This window comes from Spea bombifrons, chromosome 8, assembly GCF_027358695.1.
Source record: "Spea bombifrons isolate aSpeBom1 chromosome 8, aSpeBom1.2.pri, whole genome shotgun sequence".
Lineage (NCBI taxonomy): Eukaryota > Metazoa > Chordata > Amphibia > Anura > Pelobatidae > Spea > Spea bombifrons.
In genome coordinates this window covers 19,179,462-19,193,623 of record NC_071094.1, presented here as the reverse complement: position 1 = coordinate 19,193,623, position 14,162 = coordinate 19,179,462, and the positions used below count along the sequence as shown (strand labels likewise).

General features: G+C 42.0%; 1 protein-coding gene across 1 annotated transcript in view; it reads right to left on the bottom strand.

Annotated features, from left to right (window-relative positions):
* Positions 1 to 7,006, bottom strand: part of ANAPC13 (anaphase promoting complex subunit 13) — a 56,836-nt gene extending 49,830 nt beyond the window's left edge. Inside the window, exon 1 of the mRNA XM_053473785.1 lies at positions 6,903 to 7,006. The gene's annotated coding sequence lies outside the window, so the exon portion shown is untranslated. The remainder of the gene's footprint in view (positions 1 to 6,902) is intronic.
* Positions 7,007 to 14,162: the final 7,156 nt, after the last annotated feature.

Sequence of the window (14,162 nt, the reverse complement as noted above, 5' to 3'; positions counted from 1 at the left end):
ACCCAATGGCACATACTGAGAAGTAGGGCTGCAACTAACGATTATTTTAATATTAATATTTTTTCAATTAATTGGATAAACAAAAATGCAATTTTTTTTTATTTAAAATAATGTAATAAAAACTTACAATTTACACTTTCATCTCTTTATCACAATGGCATTTCTCTATTCACCTTCTTATTTTATTGACATAATAATAAAAGCTACAAGAACCCAAACACATTGTTTCTCAAACTAGGTTTTAATACAAAGTTATTAGTAAATATTAATTCATATGTTAACTATTTTTCATATTTAATAAAAGCTATGAGAAAAAAGCCTTGTTTATATTTTCTTTTACTTACCAAACTGCCCCCAGTTATGCACATCTGACCTCCAGCTTGCCGCTCTGCCCCCAGATATGCCTTATACCTCCTATATGCCAGAGATTCCACTGTGCCCCTTGATACGCCACTGTGCCCCCGATATGCCTTATACTCCTTACATGCCGGTGACAGGCAACTGAGCCCCCTGATATACCTTTTACCCCAAGATATGTCTTATGTCCCCTGATATGCCTAATATCGATATGCCTTATACCCCCTATATGCCACTGTGCCCCCGATATGCGTTATACTCTAGGGCTGAAACAACTAATCGATAAAATCGATAATGAAAATCTCTGGCATATAGGAGGTATAAGGCATATCTGGGGGCAGAGTGGCAAGCTGGGGGTCAGATGTGCATAACTGGGGGCAGTTTGGTAAATAAAAGAAAATATAAACAAGGCTTTTTTCTCATAGTTTTTATTAAATATGAAAAATAGTTAACATATGAATAACTAGTTTATTAATAACTTTGCATTAACACCTAGTTTGAGAAACACTGTGTTTGGGTTCTTGTAGCTTTTATTATGTCAGTAAAATAAGAAGGTGAATAGAGAGAGGCCATTGCGATAAAGAGATGAAAGTGTAAATTGTACGTTTTTTATTACGTTATTACGTTTTTTTATCTGATTAATCGATTAAGCGAGAAAATAATCGGCCAACTAATCGATTATTAAAATAATCGTTAGTTGCAGCCCTATTATACTCCTTATATGCCAGTGATATGCAACTGAGCCCCCTGATATACCTTTTACCCCAGATATGTCCAATATCGATATGCCTTATACCCCCTATATGCCACTGTGCCCCCTGATATGCCTTATAACTTCCAATATGCCACTCGCCCCCATTTATGCCTTATACCTCCCTATATGCCACTGTGCACCCTGATATGCCGCTCCGCCCCCCATAAATGCCCTGCACCACCCTGAAATTCATTATACTCCCTGATTCACTACTCTGCCTCCCCCAGATATGCCACTCTGAAATTCATTATACCCCCATACACCACTCTACCTCCCCCTATACACCACTCTAACTTCCACAGATATGCCACTCTGCCTCCCTGAAATTCAATATACCCCCATACACCACTATAACTCACCCATACACCACTCTGCCTCCTCCCCCCTCCCATACACCACTCTGCCTCTCTCCCCCCTCCCATACACCACTCTGCCTCCGTTGCTGACAGGCACTTTCACTGGAGCTTCATAGAAGCCACAGCAGAAGTGAAGGGGAGTAACGGAGGCGGTCTGTGCGCATCGCGCAGACCCCCACCAGCTGACAGAGAGGTTGATCCTCTGCAGGAGACCTGGATCCTCTGTCAGCCGGTGGGGGTCTGCACGATGCGCACAGACAGCCTCCGTTACTCCCCTTCACTTCCGTCGGGGCTTCTACTTCATGTGATGCTGGCGCTGCATCGTAGAAGCCCCAGAGGAAGTTGAGGGGAGAGGCGGAAGTTGTCTGTGCGCATCGCATGGACAGCCACCGGCTGACAGTGAGGGGAATCCAGGTCCCCTGCAGCGTTTTGCTCTGAAAAAAACCTTTTTATAATCGATAAAAATAGATTTGACTAATCGATAATGAAAATCGTTGACAATGATTTTCATTATCAATTATCAATTCGTTGTTGCAGCCCTACTGAGAAGTATGAAAACCAAAACGTATGGGGCGCAGGTGCATATATAGGGAAAAACAAAAAACAACACAATATAGTGTAGATCAGGCATGTCCAAACTTTTTTCGAAGAGTGCCAGATTTGATGAAGTGAACATGTGCGAGGGCCGACCATTTTGCCTGACATTTTCTGAACCATTAAAATGAAATGCAAATTAACTATTTTATGCAAAGTTTATTGAAAACGGCATACCACATCTATCCCTTTCTCACTCTCCTTTTTCAGCAACCGCTCAGCACCCCTTGGGCCCCCCTGACTGGCAGAACTCCAGGGCCCGGTCGCAGTCGCGACCCCGGTAGTTCCGCCACTGCCTACAATTTCTTCATCAGATGCCCTTGTGGCTGTGTGTGCCGGCGCAGGGAGAAGGAAAGCCCAAATCTAGCGACGTCCGAGATCGCAAGATTTGGGCTTTCCTTCTCCCTGCGCCGGCACACACAGCCACAAGGGCATCTGATGAAGAAATTGTGTAGGGGAGGGGCGTACCTAGAGTATTTGGCACCCGGGGCGGATCCTGTATGTGGCACCCCCCCACACACACACTTTAAAACTACCTGGCCGAAACTGAATATGACCCCCCCCCCACACACCATAAAAAAAATCTAACACTTTTATTTAAAGTAAGTAACACACCAAAATAGGACAAAACAATTAAATAACAATATATATATATATAATTGTTAACAGCAATCACATTCCTATCATGCCCAGGCATACCCAGATTCCAGGAGGCAGTCGCAGACTTGGCATGATAGGAGTATGATTGCCTTATCTACCCCTTCTCGCTCCCTTCTGCCCTATCTACCCCTTCTCACTCCCTTCTCCCTATCTACCCCTCCTAACTATCTACCCTTTCCCTCTTTGAAGTTCACTTACCTTTCAGGAGTCCTGCAGTGGGGGTGCAAGGCCTCTGTCTCCCAGCTCTGCCACTGTATAGAACAGTATAGAGTGATGGGAGTTATGATGTACTTTAGAGCATAATTATATAATGAAAAATACATTGGAAATGGTACAGCATAACACCCATCACTCTCACACATTTACCAATCCACACGCATACCAATCCACACGCATACCAATCCACACGCATACCAATCCACACGCATACCAATCCACACGCATACCAATCCACACACATACACCAATCCACACGCATACCAATCCACACACACATACACCAATCCACACACATACACCAATCCACACACATACACCAATCCACACACATACCAATCCACACACACATACCAATCCACACACACATACCAATCCACACACACATACCAATCCACACACACACACCAATCCACACACATACACCAATCCACACACATACACCAATCCACACACACACCAATCCACACGCATACCAATCCACACGCATACCAATCCACACACACACACCAATCCACACACACACCAATCCACACATATACTAATCCACACACACATACCAATCCACACACACATACCAATCCACACACACATACCAATCCACACACATACACCAATCCACACACATACACCAATCCACACACACACACCAATCCACACATATACCAATCCACACGCATACCAATCCACACGCATACCAATCCACACGCATACCAATCCACACACACACCAATCCACACACACACCAATCCACACACATACACCAATCCACACACATACACCAATCCACACATACCAATCCACACATTCCAATCCACACATACCAATCCACACACATACACTAATCCACACATATATACCAATCCACACACATACCAATCCACACACATACCAATCCACACACATACCAATCCACACACATACCAATCCACACATATACACTAATCCACACATATACACCAATCCACACACATACACCAATCCACACACATACACCAATCCACACACATACACCAATCCACACACATACACCAATCCACACATATACACCAATCCACACATATACACCAATCCACACACATACACCAATCCACACACACATACACCAATCCACACACACATACCAATCCACACACACATACCAATCCACACATACACATCCACACATATACCAATCCACACACATACACCAATCCACACACATACACCAATCCACTCTCACTGTATGCTTTCCTACCTTTCCTCTTTTCTCCTTACAGCTCCTTTTCCTGCTCTTCGCTCCTCTTCTTCTTCAGTTCTTCCTTCTTCTTCCGAGGCCACGGGGTTCAGAGGGCACGGACAGCGGTGGGCGCGGCTTCAGTGTTGTGCGCCGGTTTCTGACAACAAACCCCGGCGCACAACAGCTGTTGCCGAGCGGATCGCAAGGGAGCAGTATCGGAGGTCTTTACCGGACATCCGGCTCCCTTGAGTGATTTTAAGCCGGATGTCCGGTAAATACCTCCGATACTGCTCCCTTGCGATCCGCGCGGCAACAGCTGTTGTGCGCCGGGGTTTGTTGTCAGATCCCGGCGCACAACACTGAAGCCGCGCCCACCGCTGTGTGGCTGTGTGTGCCGGCGCAGGGAGAAGGAAAGCCCAGATCTCGCGCTTTCCTTCTCCCTGCGCCGGCTGATGACGCCAAGTCCCGTGGCTCACTTGGGGGCCGCATCAGTCCGGAACGCGGGCCGCAATTGGCCCGCGGGCCGGACTTTGGACATGCCTGGTGTAGATGGTATGTCCAATATTAATTTTTAAGTGATATGTTGCACTCACAAGTGAAAGAGGCAAATCCAACCCATCAATAAGGACTGTAAAAAACTTTAATATTCTTCAAGATGAATCTAAAAAACAAACTAAAATAGTGCGGTATCTTAGGTAAAACAGTATATACCGATAGTAATGCACTCACAGTTTTTTCATGCACAAAGTGCATATGCAGGCATTTGGTTAAAATCTCGTGAAATAAAGTCCAATTGAGTCTTTCTACGCGTTTCGCCCTTTGGGCTTCTTCAGGAAATCAATTGGTGCAGATGTCTGTAGATGTCAGTAGATTCAGCAAAAATCAGCAAAAGTCAGAAATCTTGACAAAAATGACACACAGATTTCTGACTTTTGCTGATTTTTGCTGAATCTACTGACATCTACAGACATCTGCACCACTATATTGTGTTGTTTTTTGTTTTCCCTATATATGCACCTGCGCCCCATACATTTTGGTTTTCTTGCATTTTCAACACTTTGAGGAAGAGTGTCGTTTGGGCAGCTGCGGTCCATACTAGGGAAGTATTTACATATTTATTCACCTTTTATCACATTTCACTTAAGTAGCACGTATTTTTTGGATTTTTTTTTTATTTTTTTTGTTCTCTACTGAGAAGTATACCTTTCTAATATTTGTTTGAGGATATTCCATTTTTCCCTCAATATGTTGTAAAGCTGCCTTTTTAAAATTATATGTTTTAGTATTCCCCATGTGCAATTTTTTTTTTTTAGTTTATTTCAAAAGACACCATATTGTGATCACTATTACCCAAGTGCTCCCCTACTTGAATGTTTGACACCAGATCAACATTGTTTGTTATAACAAGATCAGACAAGAGTCCTTTCTAGGTGGTTTTTAACAGGTTCAAAAACCTGAATCCCCTTGCAGAACTACTAGTCCCTCGATCCCAATTTATGTCCGGGTAATTATGGGTGGAATATCATAATCCCCATGTAGAAAATACTTATACCCATATTCTTAACAGAAATAGATCAATTATGTTATGTGGCATGTGTAACCATGATATTCCTCCCATAATGCCTATGTAGAAAAACAATTATACCCATATTCTTATCAGAAACTGGTCACGTATGTTCCTTGGCATGTGTAATCATGGAATTGCACCCATAATCCCCATGTAGAAAAATAATTATACCCATATTCATTTCAGAAACAGGTCAAAAATGTAATTTGGGATGTGCAACCATGATATTTCAAACATAATCTCCATGTATAAAAAATATTTATACCCATGTTTCCATTAGAAACAGGTCAACTATGTTCCTTGGCATGTGTAACCATGATATTCAACCACAATCCCCAAGTAGAAAAACAATTATTACCATTTTACATCAGAAATAGGTGAAATATGTACCTTGGCATATATAATCATAATATTCCACTAACAATCCCCACGTAGAAAATTATTATAATCATATTCTTATTAGAAATAGATACATTTTACTATGACTCCATTATACAACTGTATATTATATATATATATATATATATATATATATATATATATATATAAAATATATCAGCAAGTGAATAGTTCAACATTTGCAGCTTCTTCTTGTAACTTAGTATCAAGCACTACAGAAAAGGAAAACAGTTTGATTTACAACAGAGTCATTACCATGTATGTGTGTAAAAAGTGTACACCTGACACCTACTGGTAGTCCTATGCATTGCAGCCAATCATCCCAATATGCTCAAATAGTATGTCCCCGGGACAGTAGGGAATGTACATACGCAGTAGCGCTACCTCCCAAGCTCTGCCCCCTGATTTGCCAGGGGGCAGAGGTAGCAGCTGGGAGGTATTTATTACTATGCATCGCATTATTAAGACACATAGCAAAAAAAAAAAAAAAAAGATTGCAAAGGTAAAACATTTGGTAGGTTTTTATGTTGTGACGCTGAACGATAGGTAGGACAGATAAACAATTTTATCTGATTAGCAGGTCTAAACAACGTGGTGGTCTAGGATGATTGTATAACAGCTAAAAGCCTGTCACTCTGCTTCACTAACTTCAAAACTAGCCATGAGTAACCGCTTTAACACGAGTTATGATTGTCAAAAGCCATACCCCTACATCAATTAGGTGGTGTTCGCGAAATTAAATCATTTCGAGCAAATATACGGTAGACATTATTTACATACCGACAGAACTTTGCCAAGCCTCCAAGAAATTTGCAAATGACGTAACGTAAAGCGGTTTATTATCTGCTTAGAACTCTGCGGAAATTATCTAAACGTCATGCATTCCAAAATGGTAGCGGCTAGTTCCTACCCAGTAGAAGGACTCTGGTGATGTCAGCAGACCATGTGACTGTTTGGTCACATGGTACAAAGAACTACAGGAAGAAGAAGAAGAAGAAGTAGTAGAAGTAGTAGTAGTAGCAGCAGCAGCAGCAGCAGCAGCGCTGGACGTGCAAATGGGCTGTGCTGGGCTGCTGTTTCTTTTTCAATAACATGGGATGTGAGGATGAAGCTTTAACAGAACTCCTGAAAATACAGAATATTATGGAGGCAGAAGAAAACTTGAATCTGTGAAATAATTCACAGCGAGTCTCTCTCTTTTTCTCTGTCTCTGTGCCAGTGATTGTGTCTCTCTCTGTGCCAGTGATTGTGAGTGTGTGTGTGTCTCTCTCTCTCTCTGTGTCAGCATGTGTGTCTCTCTCTGTGTCAGCGTGTGTCTCTCTCTTTGTGTCAGCGTGTGTCTCTCTCTTTGTGTCAGCGTGTCTCTCTCTTTGTGTCAGCGTGTGTCTCTCTCTCTGTGTCAGCATGTGTGTCTCTCTCTGTGTCAGCGTGTGTCTCTCTCTTTGTGTCAGCGTGTGTCTCTCTCTCTGTGTCAGCGTGTGTGTCTCTCTCTCTCTGTGTTAGCATGTGTCTCTCTCTCTGTGTCAGCGTGTGTCTCTCTCTCTCTCTGTGTCAGCGTGTCTCTCTCTCTGTGTCAGCGTGTCTCTCTCTCTCTGTGTCAGCGTGTGTCTCTCTCTCTCTGTGTCAGCGTGTCTCTCTCTCTCTCTGTGTCAGCGTGTCTCTCTGTGTCAGCGTGTCTCTCTCTCTGTGTCAGCGTGTCTCTCTCTCTGTGTCAGCGTGTCTCTCTCTGTGTCAGCGTGTCTCTCTCTCTCTCTGTGTCAGCGTGTCTCTCTCTCTCTCTGTGTCAGCGTGTGTCTCTCTCTCTGTGTCAGCGTGTGTCTCTCTCTCTGTGTCAGCGTGTGTGTCTCTCTCTCCGTGCCAGTGAGTGTCTCTCTCTCTGTGCCAGTGAGTGTCTCAGACTCTCTCTCTCTCTCTGTGCCAGTGAGTGTCTCAGACTCTCTCTCTCTCTCTGTGCCAGTGAGTGTCTCAGACTCTCTCTCTTTCTGTGCCAGTGAATGTCTCAGACTCTCTCTCTGTGCCAGTGAATGTCTCAGACTCTCTCTCTGTGCCAGTGAATGTCTCAGACTCTCTCTCTGTGCCAGTGAGTGTCTCAGACTCTCTCTCTGTGCTAGTGAGTGTCTCAGACTCTCTCTCTGTGCCAGTGAGTGTCTCAGACTCTCTCTCTCTGTGCCAGTGAGTGTCTCAGACTCTCTCTCTCTGTGCCAGTGAGTGTCTCAGACTCTCTCTCTCTGTGCCAGTGAGTGTCTCAGACTCTCTCTCCCTGTGCCAATGAGTGTCTCAGACTCTCTCTCCCTGTGCCAATGAGTGTCTCAGACTCTCTCTCTCTCTGTGCCAGTGAGTGTCTCAGACTCTCTCTCTCTGTGCCAATGAGTGTCTCAGACTCTCTCTCTCTCTCTGTGCCAGTGAGTGTGTCTCGCTGTCTCTCTCTGTGCCAGTGAGTGTGTCTCGCTTTGTCTCTCTCTGTTGCAGTGAGTGCGTCTCTCGCGCCTCCGCTCAACTCTCCTGCACATAATTTTTTAGTGAATACTCATTTGTTATAGACTAAATGCCATGTCTGTTATTGAGACCTTCACAATGTATATGAGAATGTGATAAAATAAAGCAACAGCTGTATATGTTTCAAAATAATAGTAATAATAATAAATGTTCACGAATAATTAAATGAACATAACGCATGTAATATATCTGGAATTGCGGTTAATCTTTTTTGTTTGTTTGTTTTTGTTTTTTTAATCTTTAACTAGATGTTTATACTGTTTTCTTCTTCTACATTCTATCTGAACCACTCACAAAATATTAACTTTTTAGTGACATGGGTAGATTAATAGATTACGTCCTCATGGTGGCGGCTTTTTGGAATAGGAGCCAGGCATAAACTGTTGCCCACGGAGTATTGTGCAGCGGACAAGTGCAAAGGTAGTGGGAACAGCTCCGCTGTGTGCGTCGGACTGCCATACACAAGGGAGAATATCCAAGAAAAGCTCCATTGGTTGTGTCTTTCTCCTGCTCAGATGATTAGGGACCACACAGGGTTAAGGTGTGAATCCAGGACAGATGGAAGACAATTGGAGTCATAAAAAGGAAACGTCGGTACCCATTAACACAACAATTATTATTAGGAATATCTATGAGTATGTTATGAAACCGCGTTAGATTAAATAAAATCTAATAGACAATGTTTCTGCCTTTTTGTTTCTTGCCTTTTTGACCATGGCAAGACCATGGAAACAAGATTTCTCACTATGAACTGTCTAGTTCCTATTCCTGTAAGGGACCTGTGTGAGCTGGAGGTATGAAAGTCCTTTAGCTGGATAGAAACTAGATTTTTCACCGTAAACCGTCTAGTTTCTATCCCTGTAAGGGACCTGTGTGAGCAAGAGATATGAGTTCCTTTGCAGTTTAAGAACTAGGGATTGTTATCCTTGGTATGAAAGTCCTTTAGCTGGATGGAAACTAGATTTCTCACTATGCACTGTCTAGTTCCTATCCCTGTAAGGGACCTGCGTGAGCTGGAGATACCTCAATGTATCACCGATTACAACAGGAACATGGGGGGGTGTAGATCTTTCTGAACTGTGTCTGCAGCCATACCTGGTGCTGCATAAGACCAAGACCTGGTACAAAAAGGTGGCCATTTACCTCACCCAGGCTGCCATGTACAACACATGTGTTGTACAAGAAATGTGCCACTGGGAAGATCTACACCTTCCTAGAGTTCCAGCTCAAAATCCTGAGGGATATCCTCTTTGAGCAGTCAGTCCCTAACTTGCAGGATGAGAATGTCCTGCGTCGTACCGGCAGGCATTTTCCTTGTACAATCCCCCCCCACTGGTGCCAAACAGAAGCCTCAGAAAAGATGCAGAGTCTGTTACAAAAAGGGTATTCGGAAGGACTCCAGGTACCACTGTCCTTCCTGCCCCTCTTTGCCAGGACTCTGCATCGATGAGTGCTTCATAATCTACCACACCAAGGTAGATTATTAAATTTCCTTTATACTTTTTTTTTGTGTTAGGGTGAGCCATAAGGGGAGTATTTTCCATTGCCACAATTCCATATGTTTTTGCCCTGCAAATTAAAAAAAAAAACAAATAACCATATACATAAAAAATGTGTGTATAAAAAATGCATGTGGGGTATTTCTGTAATCCGGAGAGGCGGCTGAACACTTTAGGCTGGATTTTTGTGCCATAATGTATACCATGTGCAAAATATACTAAGCAACACAGATGTGTTGGCGAAAAAAGCGCATGAAATTATTGCTACGGCTGACTTTGGCAGTGATTGATGGCCAAATGGCTGCATGGAAAATGTCCAAATGCTCCTGGTGAAATACTCTGGTAGACTGCTTTCCAAAAATGTATACTTTTGTGGGACCGGCTAAACCACAAAAACCACTAGGCATGTGGGGTATTTTCATAATCGGGAGAGGCGGCTGGACACTTTAGGCTGGATATCTCTGCCGTAACACATACCCTGTGCCAAAAATCCTTAGCAACACAGAAGTGTTGGTGAAAAAAGTGCAGGAAATTAGAGCAACAGCCAGAGGCGTATCTACTGAAAATAGCGCCTATGGCAAGCACTGAAATTGCGCACCTGTCCAAATATCTAAAACCCATTTACTAGCCCCTGCTGCCCATATATATATATATATATATATATATATATATATATATCTCTAAAAGTCCAAAATTAACAATTGCACTCCAAATGCCAAGTTTATGCCCGGAGCCAAATAGCTGTAGCAGTAAATAATATAAAGTCCAAAAATAGTTACCGGCACTCCAGGGACTTTCCAAATAACCACACAAACAACTTCGGTTTTCAAGTCAACGTTTCAGTCTTGCTTATTACAGACTTTCATCAGGATATATATATATCCTATATATATATATCCTATATATATATATATATATATAGGATATATATATATATATATATATCCTATATATATATATATATATAGGATATATATATATATATCCTATATATATATATATAGGATATATATATATATATATCCTATATATATATATGATATATATATATATATATCCTATATATATATCCTATATATATATATATATATATATCCTATATATATATATATATATATATATATATATATATATCCTATATATATATATATATAGATATCCTATATATATATATCCTATATATATATATATATATCCTATATATATATATAATATTTATATATATATAAATATTAGTCCCTGCTGCCGATAGCGGGTATAGATCAACACACAAACCCAGATCAATTGAAATTCACTTGTGATCTCAGCACTGAAGGTATATATCAAGTAAACAGAATCAGACATACAAGTCCTGTATTTGCAGGTATACAATAATAATATATGAAACGTAGCATCGCAGGTATAGATCAACTGAATAAGACATATTAACCCTGTATTTGCAGGTACACATAAATAATGTATGGAAACATAGCATAGCAGATATGGATCTACAGAATAACACAAAAACCCAGCTTTGCAGGTAAAGATCAATTGGAATTCACATAAAAACACGGCATTAAAGGTATATTTAAAACCCCCTAAATTACAGGCATAGATCACAGGTTGCACACCCCAAAGCCAGCCCTGGCGTCCACACTGCCCACATAGAACCTGGCCAGCACCCAGATAACACACATTAGATTTGCAATCTTTGTCCCCAAATAGCCCAGCACAAGTCAACTTTGTCCCCAAACAGTCCGGCCAGTGCCATCTTTGTCCCATATACACCACGCCTGTGCCATCTTGGTCCCCAAGGCTCAAACCTCCTGCTAGTGCCATCTTTGCCCTTCCACAATTATACATCTATGATATACAAACACTTTTACAGTCACTCACTAATTCACACTTTAATTCAGACAACTCATCCACACATTAACTCATGCACTCCCTCATTCACTCAATGCATCCACACATTAACTCATGCTCTCCCTCATTCAGACAATTCATCCACACATTAACTCATGCTCTCCCTCATTCACTCAATGCATCAACACATTAACTCATGCTCTCCCTCATTCAGACAATACATTCACATATTAACTCATGCTCTCCCTCATTCAGACAACTCATCCACACATTAACTCATGCTCTCCCTCATTCAGACAACTCATCCACACATTAACTCATGCTCTCCCTCATTCAGACAACTCATCCACACATTAACTCATGCTCTCCCTCATTCAGACAACTCATCCACACATTAACTCATGCTCTCCCTCATTCAGACAATACATTCACATATTAACTCATGCTCTCTCTCATTCACTCAATGCATCCACACATTAATGCACACTCTTTACTTATATCTACCCCCTCTCCCTCCCCTATCACTTTCTACCCCCTCTCCCTCCCCTATCACTTTTTAACCCCCTCCCTCATCACTTTTTAACTCCCTCCCTCCCTCATCACTTTTTAACCCCCTCCCTCATCACTTTTTAACCCCCTCCCTCATCACTTTCTAACCCCTCTCCCTCCCCCTACCCACTATATATCCCCCCCCCTCTCACCTTGAAGTCCAGCGACTTCTGTCTTCCTGCACCGCTCGCTGGTGCCCGCTGCTTCACTGCTGAGCGCCGTAATATGACGTCATATTTCGGCGCCCTGCAGTGAAGCAGCGGGCACCAGCGAGCGGCTTTTAAACGCTGTCTTCTTTTTTTTGATGCAGTGTTTAGTGTTTAAAAGCCGCTCACTGGTGTCGGCATTTCATGCATGAAATGCCGGCACCGGGACAGGGGTAGAGGGCTCGTGGAGGAGAATGAGGGGCGCCGAGCGGTTGCTAGGCGCCCCTCTCTCTCCTCCGCATCAAAAAAAATAAATAAATGCCGGTGAGCAAACCCTTGAGATGGCGCCCATGGCACGTGCCATGGCTGCCATACCCTATATACGCCTCTGGCAACAGCTGACTTTGGCAGTGATTGGCGGCCAAATGCTTGTATGAAAATTATCCAAATGCTCTTGATGAGATACTCTGGGTTGTCTGTTTTACGGAAATATATACTTTTATGTATTTATAATTAGGGGGGTGCTAAACAGGCCCAAATGAAACATAGGTCTACTAAAGCAAAATGTGAAAATTTCATGTTTGGAATCTATAACGCGCATGGTCCCGTTTGTGCCCTGTAATGTCCAGAAAACCACAAAAACTAGGCATGTGGGGTATTTCCGTAATCAAGGCGGCTGAACAATTTAGGATAGATTTCTCTGCTGTAACACATACCCTGTACAAAAAATCCTAAGAATGCTACAAAATACTAAGACGCATTGGTGAAAAAAGTGCAGGAACTAATTTCTGTGACCACCTTTGACGGTGACTGGTGGCCAAATACCTGCATGTAGAATGCCCAAATACCCCTCATAGGATAGCCTGGATTGTCTGCTTTACAGAAATATATACCTTTTGTGGGTGTCTTTGTTTTATTTGTTTAAAATTAGAGTTGCGGTCCCATCATACCTAATGTAAAAATTTAACAGCTTTGTATAAAGTAATGTACACCTTATAGTATGTTGCCTATATGTGCTGGGAAAGCATGAAAATTCTATATAAATTAGGTATTTCTGAAATCAGGACACCTGAATTGATAAATTTGAATGGAATTTTCTGTCACTTTACCTAACTTTGTGAGGATTCAGAGGGAAATTTTTTAAAAAAAATAGTTTGTTTTTTTTTTTGTTTCACATTTTTGCTAGTTTTTACTAAATTTCTAATTCAAAATTTTCAGCTAATCATCCAACTATGGTATCAAAAGAAAGCTCTATCTCTCCTTGAAAAAAACAATATATAGTTTACATGGGTACACTATTCACAGGAAAGGAGAAAAATCGCTGAACAGACATAGCGCAAAAATGGCAAAATTGCTCCGGGACTTGAGGTACCAAAAACCCCTGGGATTGAAGGGGTTAAAGAAGCTCCCCCTTTAAGATAGTGGACAGAGAAGGTCAGCACACACTGATCTGCTATGTCTGCCTAAATTCTAGTCTCCCCCTGACAAGACAAACTGTTAGCATT